This window comes from Ascaphus truei, chromosome 5 (genome assembly GCF_040206685.1).
Source record: "Ascaphus truei isolate aAscTru1 chromosome 5, aAscTru1.hap1, whole genome shotgun sequence".
Classification (NCBI taxonomy): Eukaryota; Metazoa; Chordata; class Amphibia; order Anura; family Ascaphidae; genus Ascaphus; species Ascaphus truei.
Window position 1 is genome coordinate 35831351 of NC_134487.1, and position 12399 is coordinate 35843749.

Genomic DNA, 12399 nt, shown 5'->3' on the forward strand with positions numbered 1-12399 from the left:
ATACCTGTAATAGCAAAATGCCCAAAACAGGCGAGTAGCCAGCGATGTGATGTTCGCCTCTCTCAAAGGAGCTCACCCGGCAACCTGCAGTGATCTGGCCGGCGCATATCTCGCCAGCGATTGCAAGATTTTAATAAAAAATGTAAAATTAGTGTATGTGAGCAGGGGGTCTCCGGAGCAGAACCGCATTGGTTTCAGGTCCGGGGACCCTCTGCTTCCCGAGATACAGGCCCCGTTATATGGTGCCGGTATCTCCTATGCATTTATATCTCATGGGTCACGTGACCGTGGGAATAAAATACATAGGAGATACCGGCGCCCCATAACGGGGCCTGTATCTTGGGAAGCAGGGAGTCCCCAGACCTGAAATCAATGCGATTCTGCTCCGGAGACCCCCTGCTCACGTAAACTTGTATTAAAATTGTTATTAAAACAGCTTCATTAGCTTAGCGGATAGCCACTAAGGCCACAAAGGGGTTAAACTGCAATAGCCTGTTTATTGGTGGAAGAGGGGATGGGTGAAGGGGGTAGTAACCCCAGGGTGGGTGGTTAGGCCTGCCGGGAAGGTTGCAGAGGGAGTTAACCCCTTCACTACCATAGCAGTGGGAACCGCTATGGTAATGAAGGGGTTAACCAGTCCCGCTACCCCCCGGAAGACCTAAACACCCACCCTTGGGGCTACTACCCCCTTCACCCATCCCTCTACCCCAATAAACAAAAATAAACACAACAACCCTACTACCCACCTCCTCTACCCCCAACAACACCCCAAACACATACAGTACAGAAATGGGCACAATTGCTATTATCCACATATGGATAACAGTGCATTTGCCCATTATAAAATCAAACATTAGCTAGCCAGCATAAATAAATTAAATACAACTTCTACTTACCCCTGCCATAATGAGGGGCATCCTCGTCAGCATACTCCAGGTCCATGTCCTCTGTCGGCAGCAGGAGTACCAGAAAAAATACAATCTAATGGCCCCTAACCCCTTAATCACCTTAGCGGTTAATAACTGCTATAGTAATTAAGGGGTTAACCCACCCTTCCCCGCTACCCACCCGGGAGGCCTATCCACCCACCCCGGGACCACTATACCACCCTTTATCCTATGATTGGCACAGTGGTACAGTACATCATACCCATATAATAAGGTCATGATAAGCCACTATAGCAGTCAATGGCCAACCTAATACAAATCATTAAGGCCAAAAATACACAACAACAAAAGATATACACAAGCACCTGAACACCCCAACAATAAAAGAACTAAAAAGCCTAATAGTAAAATAAATCTATCCCTCAATTACGGACATCCAATGTAACAGCGCTACATAGAAAATATGCCTCATAATGCAAAGAATTATTTTAAGCTAACAACAACAAATAACAAATAGTAGAAAATATACATAATGTACCTATTAATAAAATGGAACCTCTAATAGGTTTAAAACAAATGACAATAGAAACCAACATGTTTAAATGTAGTAATTATACAAATGGCATTAATAAAAACTCATGAATAAAATATGTTATAAGTATGCTACCTATGTTAATTGACAGTATTAACCTTAATAGTCTTTAGTGGTTATGCAATGCATGTACGTTTATTAATACGTACATTATGTATATTTTCTAAAATGTGTTATTTATTGTTGTTAGCTTAAAATAGTTATTTGCATTATGTGGCATATTTTCTATGTAGCGCTGTTACATTTTATTGCTTCATCTTGGCTGCTGGAATCCCAAGGGTTGATCCCCTGTCGTGGCATATAGTTCCATATGAGTATCCTCTCTCTGAGATAGATTATCTCTACATGCGCATATCCTAGCTGCATTTGTGAGTTTGCTACTTTACACCATCTACAGGTATTTTTTAATAAATGCCTGCACAGAATTATGCTATGTGGCACGTGCCTTTCTTCTTTTTTCTAAATAAATAAATAAATATATATATATATGCAAATACAACTGTATGCTCATCTGCATGTCTTAGGCAGGTCTGCAACCCCGCCTTTCCCCATTATCACCCAGCATACAGCACTTCCACTGCAGCAAGGGATTCTGGGAAATGACATGCAAATGAGCACACAGTGTCGCTTTTTGCCTCAAAAACCATTTTTAACATGGTTCCCTATAGGCTTAAGCTTGCTGCATGGTCACAGCTTTGAGCATAGCCAGGGTTAAGATATATATATATATATATATATATATATATATATATATATATATATAGTATGTGTATGTCTTTGTAACATTCCTTTTCTGTGAAAAAGCACTGAACACTTTTCGTACAATAAATCTAAAATGTAATAAGTACTTTCAACCGCATTTTCTGACAGAATTTGATACATTGGGTTTTTGTGTTAATTATGTATTTTTCAAGCCAACGGGGGACCAAGGGCTCCTTAGGGTAAATCCTTCAATTATTCTTGGTTGTGGCAGCATTACTGAGGTGTAGTGTGATGGTTTTTGGAGAGTTATGGCTCATGTTTAGTGACCTGCGGGGATGTACGTGAGTCAGCTGGATAGCTGGATGTTTTAATCTCTTTCACATACTGTACACAGTCACATGCACATGGGATGTGGCGTTCGGGAAACATTTTCAGACCAATGGGCTTAGGCAGGATTTATTCCTACAATGTACCCCCAGTTTGGAATAGATTTTGGTTATTAGTTTGTCAATATGCAGACCAAATCTTAGATGGGACTCGCATCTGTTTTGGGGGTTTTCATCCACTTGCATCTGTTTTGGGGGTTTTCATCCACTTGCATCTGTTTTGAGGTGCTTTAAATGTTACTGATACTAAACCTATGCTCTAAATATCGCATAACAAGTAGCAAATATAATGAAACATAACTTCTGGGGGAGGACACAGAGCGCAAAAACTTCCTCTCCAAGGTGGAAATAACACAAGGAATCTCAAATGGGCAGCATATGTAAAGAAAAAAGAAAGAAAAATAGTGCAACACAATTTAATTATAAAATATAATCGAGCAAGGAGGCTCCGACACACTCACATGCTCCAGGATAAATAAAAGCAATTCAACCATTCTGGGTTCAGACGCTGTGTAAAAGACTCCAGTCAGCTGTTCCTCGCTCTCCACTTCCGCATTCGATCGGTGTCTGACGTCACTAACCGGCTCCCTCGATCTCTCACAGCAAGGGGAGGATCATCTGGCTCCGTGAACAACAGCACAGCGGAAGATATCCAAGCAGGACAGCGCTAAGGTAAGGTAGCTGGTATCACAGCAGAGAGTCCGTCAAAGGTACTGACTGCTAACACAAGGTCCAAGCGCATATAGTAAACCCTACGCGTTTCGTCCAAGGTATGGACTTCTTCAGGGGTGTAAGGATACATGGCAGTGACTCTAGCTTAAATAGTCCCTAAAAGGGGAGGGGATCAATAACATCACAGCACAAAAATGAATCTAATATGCTCAGTGTATCTCTACTAACAGCCCTGCTTATATACTGAACAAATCAAACCATCAAATAAGACAAATCGGAACACTATATAAATATTATATAAATCTAAAAGGGGGAGTATTCAATACATAGTAAAATTATATAATAAAAATACATAACTCATGAAATTATACAATAAAAAATACAATGAGAAAACACACAATGAAAAATATAACATTATGAGCTTCATAATGGATTTAGATGGAAACAAGAAGAGAATCAGTGCATATACATAAAAGGCATATATATATATATATATATATTACAAAACCATAAATATAGATACTATAAGTAAAAGACATATCTTACATATATATATATATTAAAATATATATTAAAAACATTATTAAAAAACAGACCTTCTAAAAGAGGATTTTGTTTTTATGTATAATCAAAAATGCACTATAAATAATTGTTTAAAAGTTGTTAAAAAGACACTATACAGTAAATATTAATTTATTAATTCAAAAAAGAAGCTAAATCTATGTCAATATTTAAACCCAAAGGTTTAAGTGTACATAGTTTATGTATCCAAAAAGTCTCTTTTTGGGAGACTTCCTGGATACGATTGCCTCCCCTCCAATTTAAAGTAACCTGATCTATGCCTATATAGCTCAGACCCTCCGGATTAGACTCATGGAACTGTTTAAAATGTAATGGAACACTGTGGTTCTCTAATCCAGCGGTGCGCAATCTGTGGGGCGCGACCCCCAGGGGGGGCGCGAGACTGCCGACGGGGGGCGCGGGGTTTAAAGAGGCCCCGCGCGCTTCCCGAAGGCACTTAAATTAAGTGCCGGGGGAGCTGCAGGGCCTCTGTAAACCATACTTACCCGTGGCTCCGGCGGCTTCCTCCCGGCGTCGCCATGGCAACGCGGCGTCAAAATGACGCTGCGAGGTCATGTGACGTCACGTTGCTATGGCAACGTGACGTCATTACGCCGGTGCGAGGGTAAGTTGGGGTTGGGGGGGGGGGCGCGGGAGTGAGGGGACAGCCGGCAGGGGGGCGCAGGGAAAAAAGTTTGCGCCCCCCTGCTCTAATCCATTAACAATGTTCCTAATATGTTCCAGAATTCTAACCCGGAGAGGTCTGAAAGTGCGGCCCACATATTGTAGACCGCACGGGCATTGTAATAAATAAATAACAGAGGTACTTTTGCAATTGATAATTTTATTTATTTTAAATACCTCTTTGGTAACTTGGGACATGAAGCAATCTGTTTTGGTTTTGCAAAATTTGCAGGCTTTGCAGCCAGTACACTTGAAAAAACCCTTAGGTTTTTTACCTAACCACATATCACTAGTAGGTACTGGTTTAAAAAAACTAGGAGCAAGTCTATCTTTAATATTTCTTGCTTTAGTATAGATAACTTGCGCACGGTCTGGTAAAAAGTATTTTAAATATTGATCACTTTTTAAAATGTGCCAGTGCTTATTTAAAATTTTATTGATTTTAAAATGATCGAATTTTATTCCTTTTATCACTCAATTTAATAGCGATCATTTTAAAATCAATAAAATTTTAAATAAGCACTGGCACATTTTAAAAAGTGATCAATATTTAAAATACTTTTTACCAGACCGTGCGCAAGTTATCTATACTAAAGCAAGAAATATTAAAGATAGACTTGCTCCTAGTTTTTTTAAACCAGTACCTACTAGTGATATGTGGTTAGGTCAAAAACCTAAGGGTTTTTTCAAGTGTACTGGCTGCAAAGCCTGCAAATTTTGCAAAACCAAAACAGATTGCTTCATGTCCCAAGTTACCAAAGAGGTATTTAAAATCAATAAAATTATCAATTGCAAAAGTACCTCTGTTATTTATTTATTACAATGCCCGTGCGGTCTACAATATGTGGGCCGCACTATCAGACCTCTCCGGGTTAGAATTCTGGAACATATTAGGAACATTGTTAATGGATTAGAGAACCACAGTGTTCCATTACATTTTAAACAGTTCCATGAGTCTAATCCGGAGGGTCTGAGCTATATAGGCATAGATCAGGTTACTTTAAATTGGAGGGGAGGCAATCGTATCCGGGAAGTCTCCCAAAAAGAGACTTTTTGGATACATAAACTATGTACACTTAAACCTTTGGGTTTAAATATTGACATAGATTTAGCTTCTTTTTTGAATTAATAAATTAATATTTACTGTATAGTGTCTTTTTAACAACTTTTAAACAATTATTTATAGTGCATTTTTGATTATACGTAAAAACAAAATCCTCTTTTAGAAGGTCTGTTTTTTAATAATGTTTTTAATATATATTTTAATATATATATATATATGTAAGATATGTCTTTTACTTATAGTATCTATATTTATGGTTTTGTTATATATATATATATATATATATATATATATATATATATATATATGCCTTTTATGTATATGCACTGATTCTCTTCTTGTTTCCATCTAGATCCATTATGAAGCTCATAATGTTATATTTTTCATTGTGTGTTTTCTCATTGTATTTTTTATTGTATAATTTCATGAGTTATGTATTTTTATTATATAATTTTACTATGTATTGAATACTCCCCCTTTTAGATTTATATAATATTTATATAGTGTTCCGATTTGTCTTATTTGATGGTTTGATTTGTTCAGTATATAAGCAGGGCTGTTAGTAGAGATACACTGAGCATATTAGATTCATTTTTGTGCTGTGATGTTATTGATCCCCTCCCCTTTTAGGGACTATTTAAGCTAGAGTCACTGCCATGTATCCTTACACCCCTGAAGAAGTCCATACCTTGGACGAAACGCGTAGGGTTTACTATATGCGCTTGGACCTTGTGTTAGCAGTCAGTACCTTTGACGGACTCTCTGCTGTGATACCAGCTACCTTACCTTAGCGCTGTCCTGCTTGGATATCTTCCGCTGTGCTGTTGTTCACGGAGCCAGATGATCCTCCCCTTGCTGTGAGAGATCGAGGGAGCCGGTTAGTGACGTCAGACACCGATCGAATGCGGAAGTGGAGAGCGAGGAACAGCTGACTGGAGTCTTTTACACAGCGTCTGAACCCAGAGTGGTTGAATTGCTTTTATTTATCCTGGAGCATGTGAGTGTGTCGGAGCCTCCTTGCTCGATTATATTTTATAATTAAATTGTGTTGCACTATTTTTCTTTCTTTTTTCTTTACATATGCTGCCCATTTGAGATTCCTTGTGTTATTTCCACCTTGGAGAGGAAGTTTTTGCGCTCTGTGTCCTCCCCCACAAGTTACTTTGAGAGATTGTGAAATCTCTTACACCAGCTGCATCTCCTCTTGGTGATATTTATGTTTTTGTTTATATTTATGTATATTTAAGGTTTGCGCTTACTTTCTTTGCACCATAATGAAACATAAGGTCATATCAAATAGTATATATATTGTACAGTCTTATATTACTAGAGTAATTTATATGTTCATTTTCATAACATGGATCTATTGGCTTCACTAATAGGCAAGTGAACATTTTTTTTAAGGCTCTCATTTATCAGGTAAAATGTGCAAGTTTTGCAGGTTGCCTGGAGCTGTTATTCATTTTTAACAGAACACGCTGAATGCTCCAGATTCCGAGTGCTACAGCTGCTGAACATTTTTCTATTACAATTCATGATTAGTGCACTTGTTCTTAAGAAACCTACAAACATTCACTAAATCTCTGCAGACATCAGTGTGATATAATTGACTATTTCTTTTTTTAAACATCTGTCTGCCATTATATTGCCATGTGTTGCCAAACTATGTGTCCCTCCTCTTTCCCCGGCCAACAAAAGAGGGCCACACCAAAGTGTCTCCATTCACCTTTTGTAAGAGTGCTGGCATCCGTGCAGGGCTGGTATGGTAAACTGATGGAAGTAATAATAGATGGGCGCCAGGAACTTTTCTCTTACTTTATTTACATTGAACAGTCAAACAGACTTCATCCTTGGGTGCCCATAGCGCATCGCCAAACAGGCACATTGCTGATCACCTTGTTGTCACAAATATGACAATCCCTTGCCCAGCTGACGGACTGTTCTACATCCAACGGGACCTATTGGTAGGGTGCTGGAGGATCCACACTCCATCCCCCAGTGCAGAACCCTTCCGATACTCACCCAATGGATACATGGTGCCTGTGGACCTATTTGTCTAGCAGCTCTAGGTTGACAGTCCAAGGCCCATAATCACTGAGCCTCCTATGGACTACATTGCACATCCCCTCTTATGGGTAGGACATGTCTGTGGACCATATAGTGGGGGTTCCTGTTTCCTATAAATGACACTTTCTCTAACTGGAAAATATCAAAGGTGACCCTACATTATAACACACAGAGTTTCACACTAAAACAGGACTCGTACTATGTAAAGTGAGATCCCCCATCTCTGTCTCCTTGTAGGATCTGAACCTAGAATGTTCTTCTCCCACTATATATACACCTACTAGTAGCAACATCACTATTCACCATGCCTACAGGCGGAGTGGTTTAAAAGTATACTTCGTATTCTATATCCAGTGATAGGCTAGACTCCTTCTAGAAGGTGGTCGTAGCTAGGTTTCTGCCATCTACACCACATGATAGGAGAGGGGCATTACACTGCAGCTACCCATACAGTTAACCCTCTAGGGCCCTTAACCCTCTAAGTGAAAGTAGTAATCCCAAAGGGAGTTATATATGAACAGTATATATGCCAGGGTCTGTTGTGATGCTCTATTCCAACAGTAATTGCTTTGAATGTCATTTTTTAAGCCCCCAATTTTTTTTTCAAAGCTGTTTTTATTGATTTTCAGCAATGTTATAAACATATAGAAAAAATAAGTATTACATGACAGAATCAAAATACTGTATATTTGAATACTTTAAGCACGTAAGGTAAGTCAAATACACTTGTTACAGTCATCTGAAGGAATACCGTTTGGAAGAAAAAGAGAAAGGAGAAAAGGAGGGGGAAAAACAGACACAACGTAATACAAAAGAAGAAAAACATTATCTCATTCCAGAGGGATTAAGTCTTGATGAATAAAGAGAGTTGCAATATGTCAATGTGTATTAGGAAAGAAGTTCAGTCATTTTTATGTGTCTATTCGGGATGGACAAGATTAAATACAATTTTTCCATTGAATTTTTTTATTAAATGAGTGTATAATTGAATAGGGATAATTATTTTGTTATATACTTTAATGAAACATCTTAAATACATTTTCTTTTCTGTAAATTTATCCCTCCATATTCCTAAACGCCCTTGTTGAATGTCCTTAATCCTCTCCAAGGGATAGATCTACAAAGCTCTGTTAAATCAGGGCTCAAAACGTGATGTTACCTAAAATATGAACGGACATTATTTTCCCTGAGTTTACACGGTATCCCCAAAGCTAAGTAGATGCAAAAATAATACAACCTACATTAGCATAGGCTTAACATCACGGTATTGTAGCTTAACATTGCATTATCTTCCAATAACTCGATGTTATGCCAGTTTTGGCGTTACTCCTAAAATAGGGCGTTTGCTAAATTGAAGAGAGAAGATGGAAATAGTTCTATGCTGTTTAAATAATGCATCACTTTGGCGTCGCATGCATCCATACACTGCAAAACTTCCTTTCCAGGGTCTGGATTAGTGCCAAGTTTAGGTACAGATGTACTAGACTTACTGCACCGCAGCCGTGCACGTTCCCGACCCCGAAAACAGTAAGAGGCCAGGGAGAATTAACTATGCGGGGTCACTGTTTCTTAATGGGACCCCTGAATGGGACCCCACAGCGTTAATAGTGTTGGGCCATCAAGAAACCGATACTGAGCTTTTCGATGAGCTGAGCAGCTGTCTCCGTTGCAGTCCCCGTCTCCGTGTGCCGTCCCCAAGAGCTCTGAAGGTAAGAAGCAGGATCTGGTCTGTCTCAACACTCTGGATGACGTAGATGCCTGAATATGGGTCTCTGCATCATGAGGCAGCATGCCTCTGTGTTACATGCCCTGTCCAGCCCCCTTGAGGAGACTATCAGCGGTGCGCAAACTGGGGGGCGCGCAAGATTATTAATGGGGGGGGAGGGGGCGCAGGCTGCCTGGGGGCGGGCAGAGCTGTGCACGGGCAGCAGCTCACAAGCTCTGTGCTGCTGTGTGATCTCTGCCTGCAGCGGGGGTGGGGCCTTACCTGCACAAAGACAGCCCCTCCTCCTCCTGTCCCAGTTGTCAGCCGACATGGGGGACTGGAGCAGGCTTAATAGTGAATGTATATGTGTGTGTGTGTGTGTGTGTGTGTGTGTGTGTGTGTGTGTGTGTGTGTGTGTGTGTGTGTGTGTGTGTGTGTGTGTGTGTGTGTGTGTGTGTGTGTGTGTGTGTGTGTGTGTGTGTGTAGCAGGCTTAATAGTGAAAGTAAGTGTGTTTGTGTGTGTGTGTGGCAGGCTTAATAGTGAAAGTCAGTGTGTGTGTGTGTGTGTGTGTGTGTGTGTGTGTGTGTGTGTGTGTGTGTGTGTGTGTGTGTGTGTGTGTGTGTGTGTGTGTGTGTGTGTGTGTGTGTGTGTAGCAGGCTTAATAGTGAAAGTAAGTGTGTGTGTGTGTGTCTGTGTGTGTGTGTGTGTGTGTGTGGAGCAGGCTTAATAGTGAAAGTGTGTGTGTGTGTGTGTGTGTGTGTGTGTGTGTGTGTGTGTGTGTGTGTGTGTGTGTGTGTGTGTGTGTGTGTGTGTGTGTGTGTGTGTGTGTAGAGCAGGCTTAATAGTGAAAGTACTGTAAGTGTGTGTGGAGCAGGCTTAATAGTGAAAGTGTGTGTGTAGGTGGGAGACATATTGAGGGGAGGGGGAGAGAGCCATGGAGAGGTGGGAGACATATTGAGGGGAGGGGGAGAGAGCCATGGAGAGGTGGGAGACATATTGAGGGGAGGGGGAGAGAGACATGGAGAGGTGGGAGACATGTTGAGGGGAGGGGGGGGAGAGACATGGAGAGGTGGGAGACATATTGAGGGGAGGGGGAGAGAGACATGGAGAGGTGGGAGACATATTGGGGGGAAGGTGAGAGAGAGACACTGGGGGGAAGGTAAGAGAGAGAGACACTGGGGGGAAGGTGAGAGAGAGAGACATTGGGGGGGGGGGGGAAGGTGAGACAATGGCTAAACTGAGGGATGAAGGTCAGGCAGAGATGGCAGAATTGAGGGGCTTGGAAGGATGAGTTTTGGGGGGCTGAGGATTCTTCTTTGGGTCAGGGTGGTCACTTGGGAGTATTGATCAGCAGGGGAGATTCATCAGACCCCCCATGAGGTTGGTTATGGGGGTCCCTGATCCCTGGGTAGCATTTATAACGGGAATAAATAAATAATACATACAACTGATTGGTAGAAGTGGATGACACTGGGGACAGCAAATGGGAGCAGGAAAAAAGGGAGGGGAAAAAAAAGGGGGACGGGAGAGGGAAGGGATGTAGCAAAGAGGTGGATGAATGCCCCCTCAAATGGATTGCCTTTGTGCACCAGTAAAAAACATATTACCAGATGCCAGCAAACAATAAAATAAACAGTGATCCAATACCAGTATACTGCCTGCGCGCACGCCTGCAGCCCAAGCGATTTGTGAACTTGGCTGCAGGAGATTGTGGACACGTGGCGGACGCGTCACAAAGCTGGTTCGCCCTCATTGGCTGATCCAGCTCACGTGCGCTGACGTCATGTGATTTTGATTACATCAGGCAGGGGGGGCCCGAGAAATGTCATGGATAAAAACATCCATGTGGGCTCGGCATAAAAAGTTTGCACACCCCTGATGTAGATAACTGAATATGGTCCTATAATATCTTCCTCATGATGTAGAGACCTATATTCGGGCATCTACGGGCACTGAGACAGGGATGGCTGCTCAGCTCATCTAAAAGGCTACTATGGGTTTCTTGATGGCCCATCAAGTGAAGGATTAACACTGCGGGTCCCATTCAGAAGCAGGGACCCCTGCAGCATTTAAACGTACTGTTTTTGATACCGTGGAGAGGCCGTGGTTTTCAGCATGTGTATCTGTGGCACCGAAAACAGTAAGTCTGGCTATATCTGTCTAACTTAAATAATGTTAATTGCCAGTATTAACCTTAATAGTCTTCAGTGGATATGCGATGCATGTCATTTTTACTGAGGGCCGTTATAGGTAATGCTATGCTCTTTACGGGAGTAAACATGGCTTACCGCTATGTTATTGTCCTTTGAAGATACACCATTAGTCTTAACGCAATGTTAAATTAGGGTAACACCATGTTTAATGGATTTATGGAACTTCGTGGATCTGGGTAAGAGTAAAAAAATATCTGCTACATAGGATAGAAAAACAGCATAGAAAATCGTATGGAACGCTAATTGTAGTCTGGTGATATACTGTATAATTTGGGAGGAAGAGCCAACAAGCAGTGTGGATGAAACAAGCAGGGGATTCTGGGACTGCAAATAGCAACCGTATACTCTCTCTGATACAGTGGTAATCCTTTAAACTAAAACCTCTTATGACAGGGTGCCTGGATCAGTTCCTAAAGGCATCCCGAAGTCTTTCAAATATGACTTCAGGCCGCTCTCTACCCGCATTCTGTGCATTTCTATCACTACTAAGGGCTGATTTTTAGATGCAGGTCCAGTACTTTTGAAATATGTTATACTGTACGCATAGAGAAACGTATTTGTGAACAGAAACAAGTGTACTGTCAGTTCGGTGATCCACCGATGGATTCTTAACATTGAAATAGTCCATGACATGGAAAGGTTTGAAAACCCCTAGTTCAGAAATGAGTAGATTTGAGGCCTTTTGTGAAACATTTATAGTATTTATAGTAATTGGTCAGCCCTTTCTTTATATTAGGTGTCTAGCTCAATATTTATTTTATGGGCTGATTCAATACAGTCTGAAGTGGCAGTCCTGGCCTTTTGGCAGCAGTGGGGTTTTTTCACCTAAAAGCTTCCAGAAGGGATGCTTCGGACTTGATTGAATA

The 12399-nt window shown here is 41.1% G+C and overlaps 1 protein-coding gene across 16 annotated transcripts in view; it reads left to right on the forward strand.

Moving 5' to 3' along the window:
- Positions 1-12399, forward strand: part of MAGI2 (membrane associated guanylate kinase, WW and PDZ domain containing 2) — a 1068715-nt gene that overhangs the window by 851903 nt on the left and 204413 nt on the right. The gene's annotated exons all lie outside the window — the stretch shown is intronic.